The sequence below is a fragment of the Sinocyclocheilus anshuiensis genome, unplaced genomic scaffold (assembly GCF_001515605.1).
Source record: "Sinocyclocheilus anshuiensis isolate Anshui unplaced genomic scaffold, SAMN03320099.WGS_v1.1 scaffold710, whole genome shotgun sequence".
NCBI classification, from domain to species: Eukaryota; Metazoa; Chordata; class Actinopteri; order Cypriniformes; family Cyprinidae; genus Sinocyclocheilus; species Sinocyclocheilus anshuiensis.
The window spans coordinates 1,596,985-1,620,105 of record NW_015544201.1 but is presented as its reverse complement, the minus strand read 5'-3'; the positions used below and the strand labels follow the sequence as shown (position 1 = coordinate 1,620,105).

The following is a 23,121-nucleotide window of genomic DNA, read 5'->3' as shown; positions in this document are numbered from 1 at the left end:
TCCCTCTCTTCTCCTCTCCTGTGCATGGACGTCAGGGCCGAATTAACCCCCATGGCCAGCTGTCTGAGGCTGAGCATTGAGTAGCGTCCTATCGTCCACTGTTAGCAAATTTCCTTATCGGCCGTGTGAGCTGGAAGTGTGAAAACAGAATTTTCTAGCCATACCGCTCTTTTGCTGTGGCTTGTTTTTCTCTGCAACAGACAGTGAAAATATCCCCTTGTCATTGGTTATTTAGGCAAAAGAACAGAAAGCCAAGTAAACAAGGATACATCTGACTAAAATATGAGGCAGGATCAGTGTTGATTTTTGAGGCCAGTAAAATGCAAAACAAAAGAGAATAGTTTGAAGATGTCAGGAAAAGAGAGAGAGAGAGAGAGAGAGAGAGAGAGAGAGAGAGAGAGAAAGATAATTTCAAAAGATAATTGGCTACAGCAGTTCCGTGAGCTTGGAAATATGAGTTTTCTAAACACTGTCATTGGGTGGTGCAGCTGACTTTTTGGCACACAAATTTTCTACAGGGTATTGAGGAAAAAAAGTGAAAATTAGGAATAATTATTGTGAAAAGTACAAGAACACTTTGAGACACTTCTTTGAGAATGTGAGAACTGTGACGCTGCCTTAACTGCTTCATAGGTTGTTACTAAAACTGGATAATTCACAAAAACCTATTTATAAAGACTACTTTATTTATTTTAGTTAGTCTGAATTGTTAACATTCTGTTTCTCCTCAAAGAATACTAAATACTGATTACATAATGTCATTAATGTTATGTACTGGTGTTGTAATATTATCTCACAAATTATATACAGAGTGTCTGTATTGTGTCACAACAAATGTTACTATCATAATGTGATGTATTTCTGAGCAAATTATTAAATGGAGACAAAATTTAGGGAACATTTGTCACATACATATTTTTTTGTAAATGTCATGAACGATTGGAAAACTGAAGGACTGTTTGCCAGGCCGAACGGCATAACCAAATATTCATAGTTCCCACTAGTGGTGGAAAACGCCGTCTTCCATTCGTCTCCTTCACGGACGCGAATTAAGTTGTAGGAGTTGCACAGATCTAGTTTGGTGTAGTATTTGGCCTGGCGAAGCTGTTCTAATGCGGCTGGAACTAGGGGCAACGGGTATCGAAACTTAACGGTGATGTCATTCAGGCCGCGGTAATCAATGCATGGGCGCAACCCTCCGTCCCTCTTCTTTACAAAGAAGAACCCGGCTGAGGCAGGAGAAGTTGAGGGTCGAATGAATCCCTTGGATAGTTCCTCGTCAATGTAAAGTTTCATGGCCTCAGATTCGGGTTGTGATAACGGGAAGATTCTGCCCTTTGGAGGAGCGGTGCCAGGCATTAAGTCAATAGCACAATCCACAGAACGGTCAGTGGGAAGCTGAGACGCCTTTTTTTACTGAAGGCGTCGGCGAGGTCTGATTATTCTGAGGGCAGAGAAAGGTTGTTTGGGACTGGAGCAGGTGATAGAGAGGCATTGCTGGGGGCGCGGGTAATTTTTGTCAGGCAATGATCTTGACATTTGACGTCCCATTGAATAATTTGTCCCTCCCGCCAAGAGATGAGTGGATTGTGAGTGCGGAGCCAGGGCAGTCCTAGAATGATAGTGTGATTGGGCGAGTGGATGACGAAGAATCGAATGAATTCTGAGTGCAGGGTTCCAACATGTAATTTGACTTCTTCGGTGATGTTTAAAATCCTCCCCTCTCCAAGGGGCCGTCTCTCTGGGGACAGTTCCCTCTGGTGGTGCGGAGGAGGCGGTACGGGAGCCTCCTCTGTAACAATAATAATGCCATTATTAGAATTTATATCTTACTAAATTATTAAAATAATAATCTCAATAATAAAAATAATAATAATAATAATAATTATTATTATTATTATTACTACTACTACACATATCAATTAATAAACAAATAATATTATAAAAAAATATATATAAATATATCATTGCACATCATAATTAAATATGATTAACAAATAGTAATACAAACATTATTAACAAATAATAATAAATATGGTATAATATACCTCCGCACAAAGTTAGGCGTGATCTTAATGTTGATTGTTAATATATTAGTGCTGTCATAAGTAATGATGATTTCGGTCATTTTCATCATCAGAAATGTGAAACACATCATCACAGCATAATTATCAACATGACTTTTATTGTGGATACGTACCTGGTTTGGACATTTCAGCAACTGATCCGTTGTAGACCTGGTTCTTAAACTCAGGTCTGTTGTCATTCATGTCAATGACATAAATGTACAGATCAATAGGAGGCTCCATTTGGTTTCCGTTAATATCCACTGCATGGGCTCTGAGCTGTGGATGAGACAACAATAAAAGCACATTAATTAACAATTCATAATTCACACATAACTTCACCTCTGCAGATGACTCTGCGGAAAGCACAGCACTGATATTAAATCAGATTTAAGAAACTCAGAGGCTTTAAAGATCTCTGCGTGCTCAGTGGACGCACCGAATGGAAATTGCATTCATATTTCATATGTTAGATATGGGTTCCGGTGGGAAGGCATTGCGTTGTTCCTATCTAAAATCCATGAGTTATTATTCAGGGAGGATTTCCAGAGGAACAGAGTGTGAGTTGGAGTTTAGCTTCACAAAAAAAAAAAAAAAAAAAAAAAACTATTTTGGTTAGATCTCTAAAAAAAATGTGTGAGGTGAGATAAAGCTTTCTTTAATTCAGATAAACAACCCCTTAAAAATAAAATAGTTTTTTTAGTGATAGAACATTCCCACAGGAGATGGGATAAGGGAGGGGGAAACGAGAAACAAAAAAGCAAGAGATCGAGAGAGAAAAAGAGAGGCATAGAGGAAAGGTTTAAAGCTGGATTAACTCCAAATTCTCTTTTTTTAATTTATTCACTACAGAATTACATGCACACACACTAAATAAAACTATTATCCTAAAATCCCTCCCCGGAATTACATCCCAAATAAGAGGGTTGCATTGCTCCATACACTATACACGGGAACATCGAGATTCTATATGCATTTCTGCAGTAATACGACACCTGCCGCCAAATGCTCTCATTTAATATCGTCCGAGACGACAGGTTTTTGTTGTGCACGGCAAAACTAACTGTCAAGCAAACAAATAAATAAAGACACACAACAGGAAAATCTGTTTCCTCAGCTGCTGTGCTTAGCATTCTCTATGGGTTGGTGAGGCGGCTGTGTGTGTGTGTGTGTGAGAGAGCATGTAGATATGTGTGAGACTGTCTGTTGTTAGTGGCTGAGACACTGCATCTTTGATCTGTCGACCCATGAGAGCGTGCGGATTGCAAATGTGTGGCTTAATGGCATTATTAACATGCTAGCTGACAGGACCAAAACGCTAGACAGAGACAGAGCGACAGAGAGAGCGAGAGAGAGATGGGCTGAGAATCAGAGAATCCTCCTCTAGTTCTTTATCCCTTTGTTTATTTTCTTCTCTTGCCACTGTGTCAAAGCCATCAGCTTTTAAATTTTGCAACACACTCTAGTGGTGGGAGACTTGTGGGCAGTGAAGAAAAACAACTGGAAACTCACAAAGTGAGGGAAAACTACAAACCACAGAAATAGCTAGAAGGTCAGTGTCGTGACTGCAGTACATTTGCCATGGCCATTGTTAGGATAGGGCAGTGTTTTTCAAGCTTTTTTTTTTGTCTAATGTACCCTCACAGTACCCCTTCATCATTATCATTTATATATCAAAGTGGTCGTTAGACTCACTTTTAAACAAAACACAATCAATACTGTGAGTGAAGACAACTTCCCTTGTTTTAATGAGACACCTGAGCTTGTTTGTTGTTTACAGGTTTTAACAGTTCTGGGCCAATCATGGAGAAACTTTGGGAAAGACTTAAATGTGATTGTATTCATAATGAAGTCATTTCTTGTGTAGGTTAACAAACAAATATCTAAATTCCAAGTTCATCAAAAATCCAAGAGCTGCAGTGGTTTATGTCAAAATGAAACTGCATTTGCAACCTATTTTACTTCCATAATGTTTATAGAGACTGAATTGTTGGATATTTGACCCTGTATGTTCCTGCCACTTTTCCACTATCCTGTCAAATTAAGGCAACGAAGCCAATAAATAAAAAAGAAAGAAAGGCAAAATGAATTAACTATAACAGTAACTAAATAGGGCTACTTTTTCAAAAGTGACAGTACAGATTTTTGTTACAAAACTATTTCAAATTCTAATTCATCTTTGTCATCATAGGAATACATTAGATTTTAAAATATATTCAAATAGAAAAACAGTGCTTTTAAATTGGACTAATATTTCACAATATTCCTGTTTTTACTGTCTTCTTGAATATATAAATGCAGCCTTGGTGAGCATATTTTAAAACCTTTTGAACGTGAATGTACATTTTGTTTAAACATATTGTTAATTCAATTTTTTATCTTTGCAATGACATTCATTGATGAATATTAAACAATAAAACCACAAATGTGAATTATGAAAATTAATCTAGTCTATTTTCATTTCATGCTGACTTAAAGATCAGCTTTAAATAGCCAGCTGCTGGTCTGGTTTCTGTGACGAGGGAGTCATCACTATTGTTAACACAATTGTTGTTAATTATGAGCCATCACCATTGTTAACCTCAGGTTGCTCCTTGTAATAAGTTCATGACTGCATTCAATTGCAGCACTGGAGACACCAATTCCGGCCCTTGTGATGCGCTGATAAAAAGTATTGTATTCTACTCAAGAAGGCTCTAACTGAATCAACCTCCTCATACATTACGTCAAAAGCCTTGTGTATAAAACTGGGCTTTCTGCACTAGAACATCCAGAGTTAGAGTGCAAATTGTGAGCAGATACCAGATATGAGAAGTCATATGGATATTCATACTATGGTGAGTAACAGAGGGGCTGCATAAGCTAACCGCCGCACAAGACCCGAGGGGCCACTTAACCTTAGCAGTGCTCATAAGCCTATCGTCCTGACTCACTAACTGCAGGCAATGTCTAACTGAACGTAAACATGCATTTATGCTCACACGCACACACAATCGTATACATTAGCTGTTTCCTATTAAAACCTACTGAGATGTCTCACTGCCTACATTTTTCTTATACAAATACAAATCATACACAATCAATAAATCAATCAATCATGAATGGATAAATAAATAACACAAAACACAGGGTGTCATTTTATATAATTATAAGTTTTAAACCAATTATATATATTAACATTCAATTACTTTAATTATATACTATACAAAATCAATAATAATAATAATAATAATATACACAAACAGACACAGATGATGTCACGTGTATGTTCCCATTTAGTTCCTTTTTGTCCTTATTTGGTCCTTCCTGTTCCTGTCCCCATTTAGTTCTATGAGTTCCAGGTGTTTCTCATTATTAGTTATCCTCCTCACCTGTCTGCCCCTCGTTATCTGCCCTATATGTCTGCCCCTGAGTTCTAGCCCGTTCTGTTCTCCCTTGTCTGGAATTGTTGATGTCTACCCTTGCTACGTGTGTTTTCCTGTTTCCCTGGATATTATTAAAGTCTATAAGTTTGAATTCGACTCTGCGTCTCCTCGTTCCTCGCTCCATGCTCCTCACAGTAGCGAGCCGTGACAGAATTCCAGACCCAACAAAAAAAGTAAATGGTGCTCCTTCTCCCCGTTTTTGTTTTTTTGAAAGTTTTTTATTTTCACTGTTTCCCCCCGCGATCATGGAAATCGCTGCTTGTTTCGTCGCCTTAGCCCACAGAGATCTCCCCTTCGTGAAGTACGCTTGGGAATTCTGCGGGCTCGCCGTGGCGACGGCTTTGGACGACGCCACGCTCAACTCGCTGTTCTGGATCGGTGCTAATTTTTATCACCCCGTGGACCTCCCAGACACCACTGGTGGAATCCTTGTCGTCCTCGTCGTCCTGCCTGCCTCCACACACCCGTTTCCGTGACAGAATAACCGACCCAAAACAACAACATGGAGATCGCTGCTCGTTTCCTCACCATATCCCGCCGAGATCTCCCCTTCTACGAGTACGCCGGGGAGTTCTGCAAGCTCGCAGCGGTGACGGCGTTAGAGGACCACCGCCCCGTGGCCCTCCCAGACACCACTGGACTAAGCTGGAGGGAAGGGATCCTCTGGTGTCTGGAGAGCGTCCGGCCCCGATCCAGAACCAGCTCGCTGTCAAGCCCGCCGGCCTCTCCTACGTCAAGCCTGCCGGCCGCAGCTGACTCAGCGCCCTTGGACATGGCGTTAACTCCAGAGTTTTTTCGGCTCCTATCCTCAACCCAGAATCCGCTCCAGAAAGTTCTCCTTCGTCTCCGCTGGTCCCGTCCAGCCCTCCTTAGTCTCCTGATTCCCCCGAGTTAGCCAGCCCTGCACCTCCAGAGCGCCCTCCAGAGTCAGCTCCTCCAGAGAGCCCTCCAGAGTCAGCTCCTCCAGAGCGCACTCATATGCATATGCCCGTGGCCGTGGTGGCCGAGCCGGCTAAGGTCACGGAGGATCCGCCATGGCCTCCTGGACTGCCTGATCCGCCATGGCCTCCCGAGTCCCCTGATCCGCCATGGCCTCCTGGACTGCCTGCTCCGCCATGGCCCTCTGAGCTTGGCTCCACTTAGTTCCTGCCCTGCACTAGCCTCCAGGGCAACCACACCCCCGGTGTAACTGTTAGGGCGCGGGACGCGCCTTCCGGGAGGGGGGAGTAATGTCACGTGTATGTTCCTGTTAGTCCTTATTTGGTCCTTCCTGTTCTTGTCCCCATTTAGTTCTATTAGTTCCAGGTGTTTCTCATTATTAGTTATCCTCCTCACCTGTCTGCCCCTCGTTATCTGCCCTATTTGAGTTCTTGCCCGTTCTGTTCTCCCTTGTCTGGAATTGTTGATGTCTACCCTTGCTACGTGTGTTTTCCTGTTTCCCTGGATATTATTAAAGTCTAAGTTTGAATTCGACTCCTCGTTCCTTGCTCCGTGCTCCTCACAGTAGCGAGCCGTGACAGATGAACACAATTGGTGAAAAGTCTGGAGTATTTTTTTTATGTTTTGGAAAGCTGTTTTTTAAAACACTATGCTACATTTATTTGACAAAAATACAGTAAAAATTGTAATATTGTGATATATTATTACAATTTAAAATGATGATTTTCTATATAAATATATATTTTTGTGGAAACCATTAAACATTACCATTCAGAAGTGTTTTTAAAGAAGTAAAATTAAAGTAATTAATTCATTTAAATGAGTAATTTAAAGAAATTAATACTTTTATTCAGCAAAGATGCATTATATTGATTAAAAGTGAGAGTAAATAATTTATAATGATTTAAAGATTAAGTAAATACTGTTCTTTTGAACTTTCTATTCATCAAAAAATGCTGCTAAAATATATCAGAAAAATAAAGAGCAGCAAAAACTGTTTTCAACATTGATATGAATAAATAATAACCATAATTAATAAAGGAGACCAATACTTATTGATAATAATTGAACACCAAATCTTATTGATAATAATGGAACACCAAATCAAAATATTAGAGTGATTTCTAAAGGATCATGTGACACTGAAGACTGCATATTTTTGACCAGTAATATATATTAAATATATGTATATTTATACATATGTATATATATATATATATATATATATATATATTATACATTTACATAAATATGTATTTATTTTTTCACTAAGCCTGTCGCAATGCATTCTGGGATTGCATTCTATGCAAAGGATTTATGCAGTGTCACCTCTGATTTTGACCCGAATGAGGTATCTTAAGTGACAGCATAATTAAGTTACCTAACTTTTGGGACAGCCTCCATAGTACAATGCCTCCAGAGGCAGCTCACTATGTTTAGAAAATGTATGCACTCACACACACACATCAGCTAACTTAACCACCGTGGGTGTTGACTTATTCAGATATGCAGACACACACTTACACACACACCTGGTGAGACAAGCCTAGCCGTAATTTAGACTGATAGGTAGACGTACAGTGCCACATCATCTACTGCTCAATGGACCAGAGAGTTAAGAGAAAAGAGGCGGAGTGAGAGAGAAAGGGAGCTATAAGTCAAAAGTAGGAGCCACAAACAGAGAAGAACTCGTTTTATAGCCGATCTAAATATATACTAAGGGCCTATTGACACTTCCTGCAAAAGAGATGAGATAAAGAGGCAGTTATAATTGTAAGGAACAACTGTGAGAATCAAAAGCAATGTGTTGTGTTAGGAGCGCGTGAGAGAGTGACAGTAGGGGACGATGTGGTGGAGGGAAGGCTTGCTGGCAGCCTGGGGTGACAGGCAGAAACATAAGGGGGCAGGGTCGCTGTTTGACTTGATTCCCCAGTTGAGTTAAAGCACTGGGAGTTGCATACTCATCACTTGTGACAATTCAACACTTCTTTTCCAGTCTATTTCATACCCTTTCTCTCCCTCTCTCATCTGCACATTGCTACTGAACCTTAGTCTAATTGACAGTTTGACTAACTGAAAAAAAAAAACCTGACGTGTCAAAGCAATTCTTTTCTTTGTCTCTAGCTTTTCTTCTTCACATTATTCACAAGGAAAAGAGCTACATAAACAGAATAACGGAACAAAAACAAAATAAAAAAGCACCCCTAACAAGTGACGCCAGCCAGCGGGTCCGAAACGATTTGTTTTTAATGCATTAAAGCAGTTTGAATAGACTTAATTGCACAATGAAGTATGAATCTTAAGATTTCTCCAAACTTTGCTTAACAAGCAGTAGCTTTACTAAGTCTGTAGCTTTGTCTTCGATATCTAAAAAGGCTGACAAGGCAACTGCACTTGTTTTGATGGCTAGAACCTTCTGGAACCAATCAGGTTCGCAATCAAGTCAGATCTCTGAGTTTGTAGGCCTTTGAGTCCTGATTAAAAGTTATCCTGAACAGCCGAGAGATATTAATATTCATTCAAACTAGAGTTTATATATACATTTAGACACTTGAGCCACAATGTATTTGCATTACATGAAGTATCAAAACAAAAGCTATTTATTTTAATGATCTATATAGCACAAACTCACTTTTAAATCAAAACATTTCACAAATTGACGTCCGTTAGGTTTGCAAGTATTAAGTAAGAAGTATATTGTTCAAAATGAAGGCAAAAAGTATTTGGACACTTTCTGGTTGTACTAATTTCTGGAACACCAATTTTGTTTGGAAAACCGTGGACTTTAGAGGAACTGACTTCATACATCCTCAAAAAATGACCTTTTGGTATCTCAGAAAATGTGGTTAGTTCTAGAAAAGTTTAAACTTTTTTTTTTTTTTGCAAAAGTTACTTGTTTTAATATTTTGTAAATTAATGAAATGCAGCCATTTGTAGGCATGGGATACACACACACACATACATACACACACGCACACATATATATTGCACATGTTCACAGAAATGACACAAGAACATGTTAAACTAAGTCTGAAAAAAAAAATCTTGTCTGAATTTTGTTATTTTGTTCAATAATGTAAAGGTATTCATACATTTTTAAGTGTCCAAACACTTTTTGGGATCACTGCATATAGTAAAAAAAAAAACAGTTCAGTTCTAGTTTTATTCCGACTGGCAAAAGGCCATAAACTCTTGCAAACTGGAGCATGTTTCTTAAATGGGTTGAGGCCTGTTCCACTTTAAATAGGATCTGTATAGGGCAAAAATGATCTTTCCGAGCCAACTCTGGAAAGAGGCGCACTTACATGGTAGGAGGCTCTCTCCTCTCTGTCCAAAGGTTTAGTGACAGACATTTTCCCTGTCACAGGATCAATGATGTAGATGTCATTGGGAGGCTGGTCTGCTCCGGCTCCTGTTATACTGTACCGGATCTCAATTTCTTTGTCCTGGTCCGATCGAATCTGCAATAAGATGACACAATGAGTACAGTTCTATAGATAATCAAACACAAGAGGCTTTGATGTGTTTAAACTGTCAATTTGCTGCTCATATAGAGCAGTGGTTCTCCATCGGTTTTGCTTTCAGGACCAAGATTTTACATTGGCAACCAAAATGATTCATTGTATAAAATAATAAAAACAATCTTTTTAATCAAGCATTAAAGTATATTAATATTACAGTAAACACAAAAAAATGCATAAACAACATACTGTAGTTTGTTGTATTAGCCATATTATAAAATGACTGAACAAAAACAAAACAAAACACTGTTGAGTTTGATTGTACGGTCAACTGTACAGCAAAATATATAGGAAGTGTTTTATCCTCCATTACATTTTTTTTATCCTAACTACAGTATATGCATGATTGTTCTATTAGTTGTATTTTATTTTTGCAGACCAAAACAGACCAAATAACTTGAGTAGACATCATCCACACACTTCCATGACAAAACAGATAATTACCATACGCATGCAATCAATGTCTGTATAATTCCTGAAAACATTCTTACACAAGCCCATACTTGGTTTACATTCCTAAAATTTTGCATAAATACAGATGCTTCTCATTTTTTTGTGCTTTTTCTCAATACAACAATATTGCACTTCAGAACCGACATCCCAAAAGACATTGAGCAAATAAATATAACAAACAATAGGATAAAAATGACAAACTATTTCCATGTCTTCAACCTTTGTTTATGTACGGAAATCACGCTTTTCTCCCGTTCTCTCTCACAGATGCACACAGGAGCACACACGCGGAGACGTGACCAGAAACTCGTTGTCAGAGCTGCAGCTGCCCTGCGAATTTATCAGTTAAATAGTTTCGCAGCTGAAAAGCTACATGACATTTCTCAGTAGCGAGGTTCTTGAAGCAGTTCAACTTAAAGATTCGCTATTAGAAGACGCTGCTGCTGAATACTTCTGAGAGACACACAGACGCAGGTATTCACACGCACTTAATCTCTCTCTCTCTCCCTCTCTCTCTTTCGCTCTCTCTCTCTCTCTCTAATAACTGCGTTAGACTGCATTAATAACTGCATTAGCCTGCATATCAATGGCTCAATCCTCTGTTATTAGCTCTAAAATGATGTTTTGGAATTTGCAATGGAAGGTTTGGGATGGGGTGCGTACAAAATTAGCTAGTTCAACACACACAAGATTTCAGGACAGAAACATGTCAAATGTCTTGAAATAAATCATCTGGGCTGTGTTTCCCAAAAGCATCGTAAACTTAAGTACATCGTAGACCCATTGAAACCAATGGAGCTAAGATCAACTTAAGCTTCCGATGCTTTTGGGAAATGCAGCCGTGAACAATTGATGTGTGATTGTGTCTCCAAGCCGTTAAAATTATTAGAGTAATAATGAACTCCCGAAGTGGTTATGTGGCCACGTCACAGCGCCTATTAATGGAATGGTCTTTCTCAGTTCTCAAACAAATTAAGAACTACATTCAACGCAAGCGCTTATTGCGATAGAAAACACTGTAACGGTGTCAACTGATTAAGAAATATTTTTGTTTGCTTGGGTGGTAATATTAGGCCTATTATATTTATAGGGAAGGTGGGCCCAAAAATTTGTTTTGCCTATGTCACAAAAAGAGGTAAATCCGGCCCTGTGCACAACCGATCCAATCTGTAGCCTTCGGTAGCATCAGGAAATTTAAAAAAATGTACAATAGATAATGTGGCAGTGACATGTGAAGTCAAATGCTTGCTTATTAATCAAAGTCAAGCTACTGTTACTTCCTAAAGAGTAAATAGTATTCAGCATCACGGATTGATACTTGACAGTTGGATGCCAAGTGAACTGGGTCATTGATCACATGCTTTACTACTAATTGATCCCATGCTTTACTACTAATGCTTTACTACTACTACTGGGTCATTGATCACATGCTTTACTACTTTTCTACTAATGCTTTAGTAGACACTTTCTCTCAGCTGCGTGACAATTGCCTGCCATTCAAAGTGTCTCAAAATGCCTGAGAATAAAGAAAACACAATGATAAAGCAACACTGGATTGTTTATTAAAGTTGATGTGTATATTTTTCTGTTATAGTACTTTCAATCTCAGTCTTTATGGGCAGAGACAACTACAAAAAGAGTGGACAGTCTGGACACGAGGACACTACTAAGAAAATCAGTACTGATTTCTCTGAAAACACTGGTGCTTATAAAACCACATGCAGTGAAATGTGGGTATAGGGCCATGGCCAATGGGAGAAACCTAAAAACAGGCATTATTTTTGCAATTCCAATTATGCTGCTTTGTCACAGAAATGACACACTTCAGAGAAAAAAAGTCATACTGTATGTAATTTCATTAAATGACCGACTGACATAATGAGTAGAAAAGTGACATTTCTGGCCTACTTTTAATTGAAGCTGGATCATTGCCACATATGAAACCCTCGTCTTCGTGTTTTTTTCTTCCAAACTCTGTTTGATGTAAAGAACAGATGCATACACAATCCTCTCTCATTCTTCCCCCATCCATCACTTTTCTGTCTCCCGTATTTCTATCTGGCATCATTAACCATGGCATGACTCAATGCGATAGACGTTTCCCTCTTCTGTTTTCCCTCTCTTGCATTGAAGCAAGAAACATGTTGCAGAACCGTGGGACATTAAACATCTGGATATCAATCTGTTTGATGCTTTTGGTTTGACAGAGGATGTTTCTCACAATGGTTCTTCTCATCAAAAGTGCGATAATAACAGATTTTATTGAAGCATGTTTATACTGTTTATGTAACAAAAAGCTTGTCCTATAAAAACATCAAAACAGAGTTTATGGCCTCATCTTTTCATTCTAAGTGGATCAGACATACTTACATAAAAAGCATGCTATTAGACTAGAGAAATTAATAATAATTTCAGTATAATCAACAGTTTAAGCAGGTAATAAGTTTGAGGACCATAATATTGGGGAACTATGTGAAAAATTGAGGCTGTCATAATTAACGTGTTCATTAACGCATATGAGAAATTAAATGTGTAATATAATAAATGGCATTTATGCGTTATTTAATTTAAAAAAATTACAAAAGAAAATTATAAAAATTCAATTGTTCTGGTCATTCTATTTTCTAAAAAGTGATAAACTTATCATAGAACCAACAAAAATAAGATAGTAATCAAAACATAACTGGTTTGACTGACATTTGTTTACTGGCATCTGTACAAATGTGCAAGGAAAGAGCATTGGTACAATAAATACTGTATATAATAATAATTATATAATAACAATAATATATAAAATTAGATATAATTTTGTTAACTACATGCACTTACTAAAACTGCAATGTATTTGTGCATTAACTGACACATAAATATAGAAATGCATTTCTGCATTGCAAAGTGTCTTTTTTTTCTTTTTTGTTTACACCTCCGGCTTCACTATTTAATACCCACCCTTACAAATTTTAGTGCACTGGCTTCTCGGTAAACAGGAATACGACTGAAAAAAATGAGAGCAGAGTGGAGATATCTTTCAGGAGGAGATGTGTTTTTGTGCCCACATAACTATCTCCACTTTCAAGCGAGGTAACACTTCATGAAATATCACTAGATTTGAAATTATGACCATGTTTCTGTGTGTCACTGGGCTTTGCGATGCGCAAGCCATTTGATGTGAGGGGATTTTGTGCTGAAGCAATCAAATGTAAACCCTGACGCGTTTGAGTCACGGGATATAAACCCCACACCCCACCTACCCATTTCGTGAGCCGTGGGTCTGGAAACCATGCGTGAAAGTGAAATGACTGGTGAGCTTGCTACAATCCTTTTTTGCATAACGTATTCCGCAGACTGAGCATGATGGCTATCTCTTCATTTCACTCAGACACTGAACTCCCACACATGACCTTTCAGTGCAATATCTGAACCTCGCTCTCCCACTCTCATGCATTGGTAAAGTTCTCTTTCTATTTAAACGGAGGCTAAAAACATCTAAGAGATATGCCGCTCAGGACATTGAAACTCAGTATATTGATTTGGTAATAAAATGTATTCCTGGTAGCTTTCAGTACAGCTCAAGCCTGCATTCAACATCAAGGTTTTTCGAATAGACAAAAAGCCAGGAATCAAAGTTGAGGATTTTTTTCTTCTTCATCTTACTACTTTCCTGCATGAACTGGGAATCAAATCTGAAATCCCAAAAATAGTTCTTTGTATTCGGCTAAGAACATGGCGGCTACATATCAATTTAGAGCCTGAAAGGGATTGGAAATTTCTTGCGGTAGGAAAAATAACATACCGCAGCATCCTCCTTGCAAACATTTGAAAAATGAATGGCTTTCTGGGAGGCTGACAGGTAAGAGATTGGTATGTTGGCTACATAGCATGGATCAAAGAGAGTTTTCTGCTCAATAATTCAGCAGCCGTGGTGCACCATGAACACACACCTAGAATATCCACCTTTCTGATTCAGATGAATCGACATTCGCTGCTCGAGCCATCCCGATGACACATCCGCTTAAATATCCCAGAGGGAAGGAGGTAAGGTCCCTTGTACATTTAAAAGTCTCTTTAAAATTCACTGAAAATTTGTCACGTTTGAAACCCCGGACTCCAAACTCCCTGTTTAATGAATGTTCTTTAGAATACTAAATTGAATAAATGATGATTGTGCCCTCGTTAAGTCCCCTAGGCTTGATTGAGTCATCTGAATGACAAAAAGCAATTTTTGAAATCTTCCTCCCACTCGTTAGTTGTAGAATTACAGCGAGTGTGGGGTGAATAGGGGGAAGATGACTAGCACGAGAGGAACATGCTCTTTCTACAGATACCATGTTGGAGATAAATACTGTGTTTCTAGGGCAGGTTCAGAGTGACTTCTGCCTTTTTCTGGTGAACTTTACGGTCCTGGGAGAGTTTTTATCAGAGCCCCGTTCAAAAGAGTAAATGGAGTCAGGTGAGGGATTGGCACCAGTGCCGTGGAGTAATTCTTTACAAGTAGTGACACTATTAACTACATTTTCTTTTTTTTTCAGTAGTTTGACAGTAGTTTTTAAAATAGTGCATCTTTTCCAGTAACACAATACTTTTTTTCAACAAAATTATGTCACATTTAAGTCAAATGAAGCTCTTACTGTCATTGTACAGGAACTACAATGTTTTTTCATACTCCATATACACTGTAAATTTCAAAATTTTAATGTTACTTGAAACAAATCTTGTTGCTTTAGAAAAATCAAGTTAAGGTTTCTCAATATATTCAAGTTTACTCAGAAGTCAACATATGAAAACTTGAATATACTAAGTAACCTTAACTAGATTTTGTTTGCAAGATTTTTTAAGTTAACAAATTGAAATTTACAGTGTAGTTGTTGCATTAAAAATAGTTATAGAGAAATAAAAGTTTAAGTGTAGGTCTTCTTTATTATAGTAAATATAGTAATGCATTTAGAACAGTTAAATGATGCTGTTCATTACTACTTTTTCTGCTTAAATTAGGGGTATTATATTTTTCCTAGTTGTACTCAGTGTAATTATATTTGTTCATGTTTTCACAGAGCATAAAAAAATGCCACCCTGGAAAAATTCACACAGAGAAGTGAAAAGCTGTGGGAACCCTGTAATTAATTTAAACCCTCAATGTGACCCCAAAAAATATGTTTCTGCTTAAATTATAATGTTGAATAGTCAAATATTTAAATGAAGCTATAGTTACTTTTGTTAGCCTTAGTAGCGTAGCATGCTTTAGTGAAACTACTTTAATTGAGCTTGGTGCAAAACGTCTCCAGGTTACGAATGTAACCATGGTTCCCAGAGGGAACGAGACGCTGCATCGGGAAATGCTTCGGGAACGCCCCCAGCGTGACCATGCTCTGAATCACATATGAAATCAGTCCAATAGATGGGCGAGACGCCATGGGCGGGTGACGTTGCGACCAGGAAGCTATAAAAGCATGTGCAGTGGAACCGGCGTCAGCTTCTAGGAATGAAGCAAGCGCTCACAGGGATGCTGGAAGTATGGCACTGAGACGCAGCGTCTCATTCCCTCGGGGAACCATGGTTACATTCGTAACCTGGAGACGTTCCCCTTCAGGAACTCGAGCTGCGTCAGAAACACTTTGGGAACGAGTATGCCCACGCGGCCAGATTTACCAATCCCTGCCTAGTGTGGAAGAGCACAGCTAAGGCGAGAGAAAGGAGCCAGGAGTGGTGCATAATGCAGGAAGGCACCTGACAAAGTAGGCGGGGACATCCCGCAGCGTCCCGAAGGCCAACTTCAGAAGGAGTGAGTCTTGACCCCTGAAGGAGAGGGGAGATCAGAGGACTCGAGGCTATGAAAAAGCATCCTGATCCACCGCTTAGCATAAGCTTCTCTGGCCAGAGGCCTCAGCCTCAGCGCACCGTGGAGGAAACGTGTAACTAGGGGGTGTCTGCCCACTGACTGGCCACCGACACGTAGACTTTCAAGGTGGAGTGGGTCAATCCCGGCACACTCTCTCCAGAACTCCCGGGAGCAGAGTGATCGGGGAAAAAGGCGTACAGACGAGGCCTCGGCCACGTCTGTACCATAGCGTCCAGTCCGAGAGGAGCTGGATGAGTCAGAGAGAACCAGAGGGAACAGTGCGATGTCCCTCGAGTCGCAAACACGTCCACCTGAGCCTGGCCAAAAACTCTCTATATCTGCTTCACCACCTCAGGGTGAAGTCTCCATTCCCCGGGCCTCGGCCCTTGCCTCGACAGGATGTCTGCTCCCATATTGAGATGCCCAGGAATGTGAACCACTCTCAGCGAGAGGAGTTTGCCCTGGGACCACACAAGGATCTGGTGCGCCTGCCTTTAAAGGGAGCGCGAACGCAGACCTCCCTGGTGGTTGATTTAAGAAACTGCCACTGTGTCGTCGGTGCACCAACACATGGCGACCTCTTAGGTCTGGGAGAAAGTGTTTCAATGCTAGAAACATGGCCAGCATCTCCAGGCAGTTGATGTGCCATGTGAGATGGCGACAACTCCACAGACCGCAGGCTGAGCGGCCACTCATGACCGCTCCCCAACCTGTCCGTTGCTAGCATTATGCGGTGACAAGGAGCTCCCAGCACCGGGCCCTGAGACAAGAACCAAGGTTTCCTCCACATGTCTACGGCACGTAGGAGCCTCCGCGTGACCTTGAGCATCCGAAGCGGGTTTCCCCATGGGGAGAACCCCTTGGTCTTGAGCCACCACTGTAGGGGACTCATGTACAACAGGCCAAGAGGTATCATGTTGGACTCAGCTGCCATCAGACCCAGCAATCTCTGAAAATGCTTGACAGTGAGTGACTGGCCTTCTCTCACTCCCCTCACGGCTGTGAGAATCACTTCGATATGGCGCCATTCCCGGGCCTCGGCCCTTGCCTCGACAGGATGTCTGCTCCCATATTGAGATGCCCAGGAATGTGAACCACTCTCAGCGAGAGGAGTTTGCCCTGGGACCACACAAGGATCTGGTGCGCCTGCCTTTAAAGGGAGCGCGAACGCAGACCTCCCTGGTGGTTGATTTAAGAAACTGCCATGACCTTGAGCATGCGGAGCGGGTTTCCCCTCAGGGAGAACCCCTTGGTCTTGAGCCACCACTGTAGAGGTCTCACGTACAGCAGGCCAAAATATATCATGTTGGACGCAGCTGCTATCAGACCCAGCAGTTTCTGGAACTGCTGACAGTGAGTGACCGGCCTTCTCTCACTCTCGCGACTGCAGTGAGGATCGACTCAAACTGAGCAATAGACAGATGTGCCTGCATCGTGGTCGAATCCCATACCGCACCTAGATAAGTGGTTCTCTGTACTGGAGAAAGCACACTTTTCTTGGCTCCAATCATCGATGTGGTTGAGTATGTGGATGCCCTGGAGTCACAGAGGAGCCAGAGCAGCATCCACACACCTCGTGAAAGTGCGGGGTGAGAGTGCAAGGCTGACGGAAGAACCCGGTAAGCTTTTGCCCCCAAAAGCGAACCCAGTAAGCTTTTGCCCCCAAAAGCAAACCTCGGGAACTTCCATCCTTCTTTGGGACGATGAAGTACCGGCTGTAGAACCCAAACTGTCTGTCGAGAGAAGGGACCACCTTGATGGCCTCCTTCCTCAAGAGAGTGTTAACTTCTTGTTCCATTACCAGAGCCTGCTCGGGGCCCACCAGAGTGGGAATGACCCCGTTGAAACGAGGCGGAGAAGAACCGAACTGATTCGGTAGCCTCTTCTACAGTGTGCAGGACCCACTGAGACACATTTGGCAGAAGCTTCCACGCTGCCAAAAAGGTCTACTAAGGGAATCAGTCTCTCGAGACTGAGATAATGAATAATGATATCTCTGGTGTAATCAGCGCGGCTAGGTCGGTGCACTGAAGCGGCGAACCAGCAGGAGACGGCTGAACTAGCTGCTCAAGAAACCTGAGCCATGGCATCAGGACTCTCTAATCTAAAGTCTCCTATTGAAAACGACGGTCCTCAGACCCGCGCCATCTCCTAGGAAGACTAGACTGATAGAACCAGAGCCTGATCGGGGCAGGACCCAATGAGACACGCTTGGCAGGCCAGCAGGGAACGACCGAACTAACTGCCCTAGAAACCTCCCAAGAGGTAGCGAGCCTCTTAGTACCGCTACGTTTCCGGGCGGTGATTGAGAGAAGCGCTCGCCGAAGCCCGGTGCGCCCTGAAGCACCGTAGGTGGCAGGGTTGGCAGATCGATCTCCTGAGAGCACTGAGGAGAGACGGCCACCATATAATGAGGTGTACTTCCCCAGAGGGGGCCGGCCCTCAGAAGTCCTGGGCCTTAGGCGTCAGGACGTTTTAGCTGAAGACTATCCAGTGGGAATGACGGTCCACAGATCCGCCTTCCGCTAGAAGCCTTCGGCCCGGGAGCGCCACTCTGACTTTAAATTCTGAGGAGTACGAGAAGTGACGCTCCCTATATGAGGAGCTGGACACGGTTGGTTGGGGCTGCTCCCGTCCAGCAGCCCCAGTTGACCACCTCAACCTCCTCAGAGGAATATAGGTAAACACGTGCTCTTACTCGAGAAATTTTTATCCCAAGAGCCCCTGTATATCTAACTTCTCATAGTCCGATAAATACTTCATTTTATTCCTCAGAATTAAATGCAATCAAACAACCAGACAAGTAAACACGGTCTGGTGTGATAAGATTCATATCAAAAATCGAAAATGATATATCTAACTTCTCATAGTCAGATAAATACCTCATTTAATTCCTCAGAATTAAATGCAGCCAAACAACCAAACGAGTAAACACGGTCTGCTGTGGTAAGATTCACATCAAAAACTGAAAATGATGTAATACACGCGTTTCCTTGGCAGTGAGCGAGACGCTTGGTCACACAAATAATATCAATCTCCTTGGAGAAAAATAGCTGCAGCAGCAGAGCTCGGAGAAAGGGCGAGCCTTCTCCAACCCATCCGCTAGATCCACGTGCGATCCCCGCGATCTGAATCGCCGCCGTGCCTCAGCAATAGCAGGACCGAACCACGAGCTCACAAGCACGGACACACTCCTCGGAGCATGCCCAGCGGGAGCGGAGCGTTCAGCGGGGAGAAGCACAATCAGCCCCTTATTTCCGAGAGCTGACTGCACGAGCTCCGCTCGCCAGACATAATGCTTGTGTGCGGGTAAAGCACAATCAGCCCCTCTCTTTTTCCCGAGAACTGACTGCTCGAGCTCTGCTCCACAGTAAAGCTGCTCATTATAATATTAGGCATACTATACTTGTGTAACTGATGCTTGTGCAACTGGCGAGCTCATCGACGCCCTCCATATCAACCTCCTCGGAGGAAGAACCCTGGAACTCCGGCAGGGTTGGCAGACCGATCTCCTGAGGGCACTGAGGAGAGACGGGCACCGTGTAATGCGCTGTACACCACTCTTCCTCCGAGGGGGCTGGCCCTCAGAAGTCCTGGGCCTTAGGCGTCAGGAAGTTTTAGCTGAAGACTATCCAGTGGGAATGACGGTCCACAGATCCGCCTTCCGCTAGAAGCCTTCGGAAGAAGCAGGGCCGGTGGCGCGAGAAACGCCGGTGAAGGCTCCCTCCTCAAAGAGAGCCTTCCGAGAGCGAAGCAAGGCAGTAACAAACGCTCGCCCCTCGAGAGCTGACTCTGCGTGCTTCGCTCCCAAACAGACAACACACAAACTGTGTGTGTCCCCACCCGAAATATAACGCAGGCAGGGAGGAATACACAGCCTGAATGCTGTCTGCTCTTGCCCAAATGCTTCTTTTTGCTGAAGCTTGGCATAATGGCGCTTATAAGTGGAGCACCACTAAATAAGACTCACAAACAGATAGCGACTGACACACACACAGAGCGCTTGCTGAATGACAAAAAGCTGACGCTGGTTCCACCGCACGTGCTTTTATAGCTTCCTGGTCGCAACGTCACCCGCCCATGACATCTCTCCCATCTATTGGACTGATTTCATATGTGATTCAGAGCATGGTCACGCTGGGGGCGTTCCCGAAGCGTTTCCAATGCAGCTCGAGTTCCTGAAGGGGAAACTAACTAGCACAATGTTAACTCTAACAAGGCAGCTGCATATCTCCAAAGCGACAAACAGAGACAGTGCATTCAAGGTATATTTGAATCAGTTTATGCTCCCTGAGAATCAAACAGTTATTGTAGGGTTGCTGGCGGCATATCAGTTGAGCTACAGAAACCTCTTGACATGCAGGAAACGTTCAAAATACAGCGTAATGCTCTTTTACATCAGAGACTGAATCCTTCATTAGCTTTTCTCTGCATTGCCGTTTTTCATTTTGGGATTCGGCATAATGAAACAGACAACGTTAGAATAACAAATGTACTATTCATGTCAAGTTATTTGAAGTTATTCACATGTGCGACTGGCAAAGTATGAAAACTCAAATTGAGAGAGAGTGAAAGTAAAACACATAAAAAAAAAAAAAACTCTTGGAGCTCATTGAAATGAGCAACTGAAGCCCAAAAAGTAAGTTTCTTTTCTATAGGCCTCTCTGGACTCAAGTAAAGCGTCTTGATGGCCCTCTCTTATTTCCTGCCCATCAGTAATGGCTTTTTCTTGATTTTATAGTATTGCACTCTCATTTTATGACTTCTTATTGGCACTGTCTGCTCTTCCTATGAGAACCCGAGGCATTCAAGCAGGCTATAAGAGTCAAGAGCTCTGAGAGGTGGTTGATGAGCTGGTCAACGGGTGCAGTCTGATGAGTGTATGTTCAGGCACTGTTCTCCAACCTACAGGCCACCTCGAGCTTCCTACAGGCTGCTTCGATAACTAAAGCACTATGGTCGGGTATTCTTACTGCAGTCAAGCCGGTAAATTTGTCTTTCAGTGTCCTTTAGTGCTGCTATTGTCTGCCACGCACCTGATATTTGGGTTTCAGTTATGGTGGCACATGTGTAACCTCTGTTGAGAGCATGCAACTTGCAAAGTTCCTTACAAAGTGGTTAACTACAAAGCGGTCTGCTGTTCAACCATGTATGAATTCAATTTTTCAATTCAATTCAAGTTTATTTGTACAGCGCTTTTCACGATACAAATTAAGTTTCTACAATAACATTATGTTACATTATGAATGCTCTGTGAAAATGAATGTTTGTGGGCGTACATGTGTTTTTATGTAGGTTCTCTGATTACATATTGTGCTAGACCGATCACACTCAATAATTCAGCATACAAGCTCTTGCCCGACTATATGGAGACCAGGACTGCTGTTTAGTTTCATTGTCTTCAGTCCAATACTCCTAAGACAGACAGATAATTCACCAGAATGAATCATCTTCCTGCCAGCATGCTAAAGGATGAGCAATGCACCAAAAAAGAAAATGTGAGGGACCAGAGTAGAGGATTTATTGAGAAAAGAAAGAGCGGCTGAAAATTTTTTAGTGTAACGGTTGAAACTTATTGCTTTGGCAGACCATTCAAGACGCTTTAGGAAATAGTCGTACACATTTAGAAGATTAGGCACATCCTTTAAGGCCAAGGTTCAAAGCAATAAACAATAAACCTCTCTACATCATAGGAATGTGACCAAAACCTGGCAGTTTGCAACAAATTACCCTAGAGTATAGGTCACTTTCAAAAGTGTCTATCAAACGCTTCCTCCCTCCGTAAATTTGACAGCAGTCTACTTCTGTCAGTTTTATAACTCTCGGAATCATAACATAGTTTCTTGTTTAAGATCAAGGTGATAACCCAACAAGCTATCTCACTGTTCTCAAGACATCAAGGTCTTGTTTTTATCCTGGATGGTGTATCTCCTCAAAGCCCTGTCAGGAGTGATGGAGGTTCTGTCTCAATGATGGACAAATTCAAATGCGGAAATGAGCAGATCAAGCTGAGAGCAGACTAAGGAAGAAGAAGATGACAATTGTTTCATGTGATCAGGTAACATTAGGAACTAAAGTACATCTGGAAATCATCACTTACACATTAATATTTATATGTACCTTTTATTTGTAACTCTTATATTTATTGGTATGCTAAGAGGAAATATATTTTTGCATTTTCCGCACTGATTTTGAGGGAAAACGGTGAAAATCTGCATGCAAAAATGTGTTCAGGTACACTTTTATACTGTGTCTCCCCATAAAGGGTGCATATTAGGACCTTAAGGATTAAAATGTACACTTTAGGTGCTAACATGTACCCTTAAGGTACTAACATGAACATGTGCATATTTGTACCAGAAGTACTAATTACTAAAACACTAACGTAAGTACTAAAACTAACATTTATCCATTGAATACTAATATGTACCCATTAGCTACTTTAGGGTACCAATATGTATTTGCATATTATTGCATATAATATTTTTATATTTACATTAAGGACAAAAAAATGCACTTTAAGTAATAATAGGTACCCTTAAGGTACAAATGTGAATATCTTATTAGCTAATTAGCACTAAAATGTACCTTATATATAAATTTGGCACAAATATGTACCCTTTACCTACCTTTAAGGTACTAATATATTAGTATAAAGTGCATATTTATTTGCACATTAGTACCCTGAGTACTAATTAACACTAAAATGTACACTTTGGGCACTATTATGTATCCTAAGGTACAATTATGTATACATATTTGCATATTTGTACCTTAAGTATTAATTAGTACTAAAATGCCCCTTTAGGTACTAACATTTATCCATTAAGAACTAATATGTAGCTTTTAGCTACATTAACGCACCAATTTGTGTAGGTATT

General features: G+C 41.2%; 1 pseudogene; it reads right to left on the bottom strand.

Annotated features, from left to right (window-relative positions):
* LOC107696813 (cadherin-4-like) overlaps positions 1–23,121 on the bottom strand; it is a 261,385-nt pseudogene that overhangs the window by 32,395 nt on the left and 205,869 nt on the right.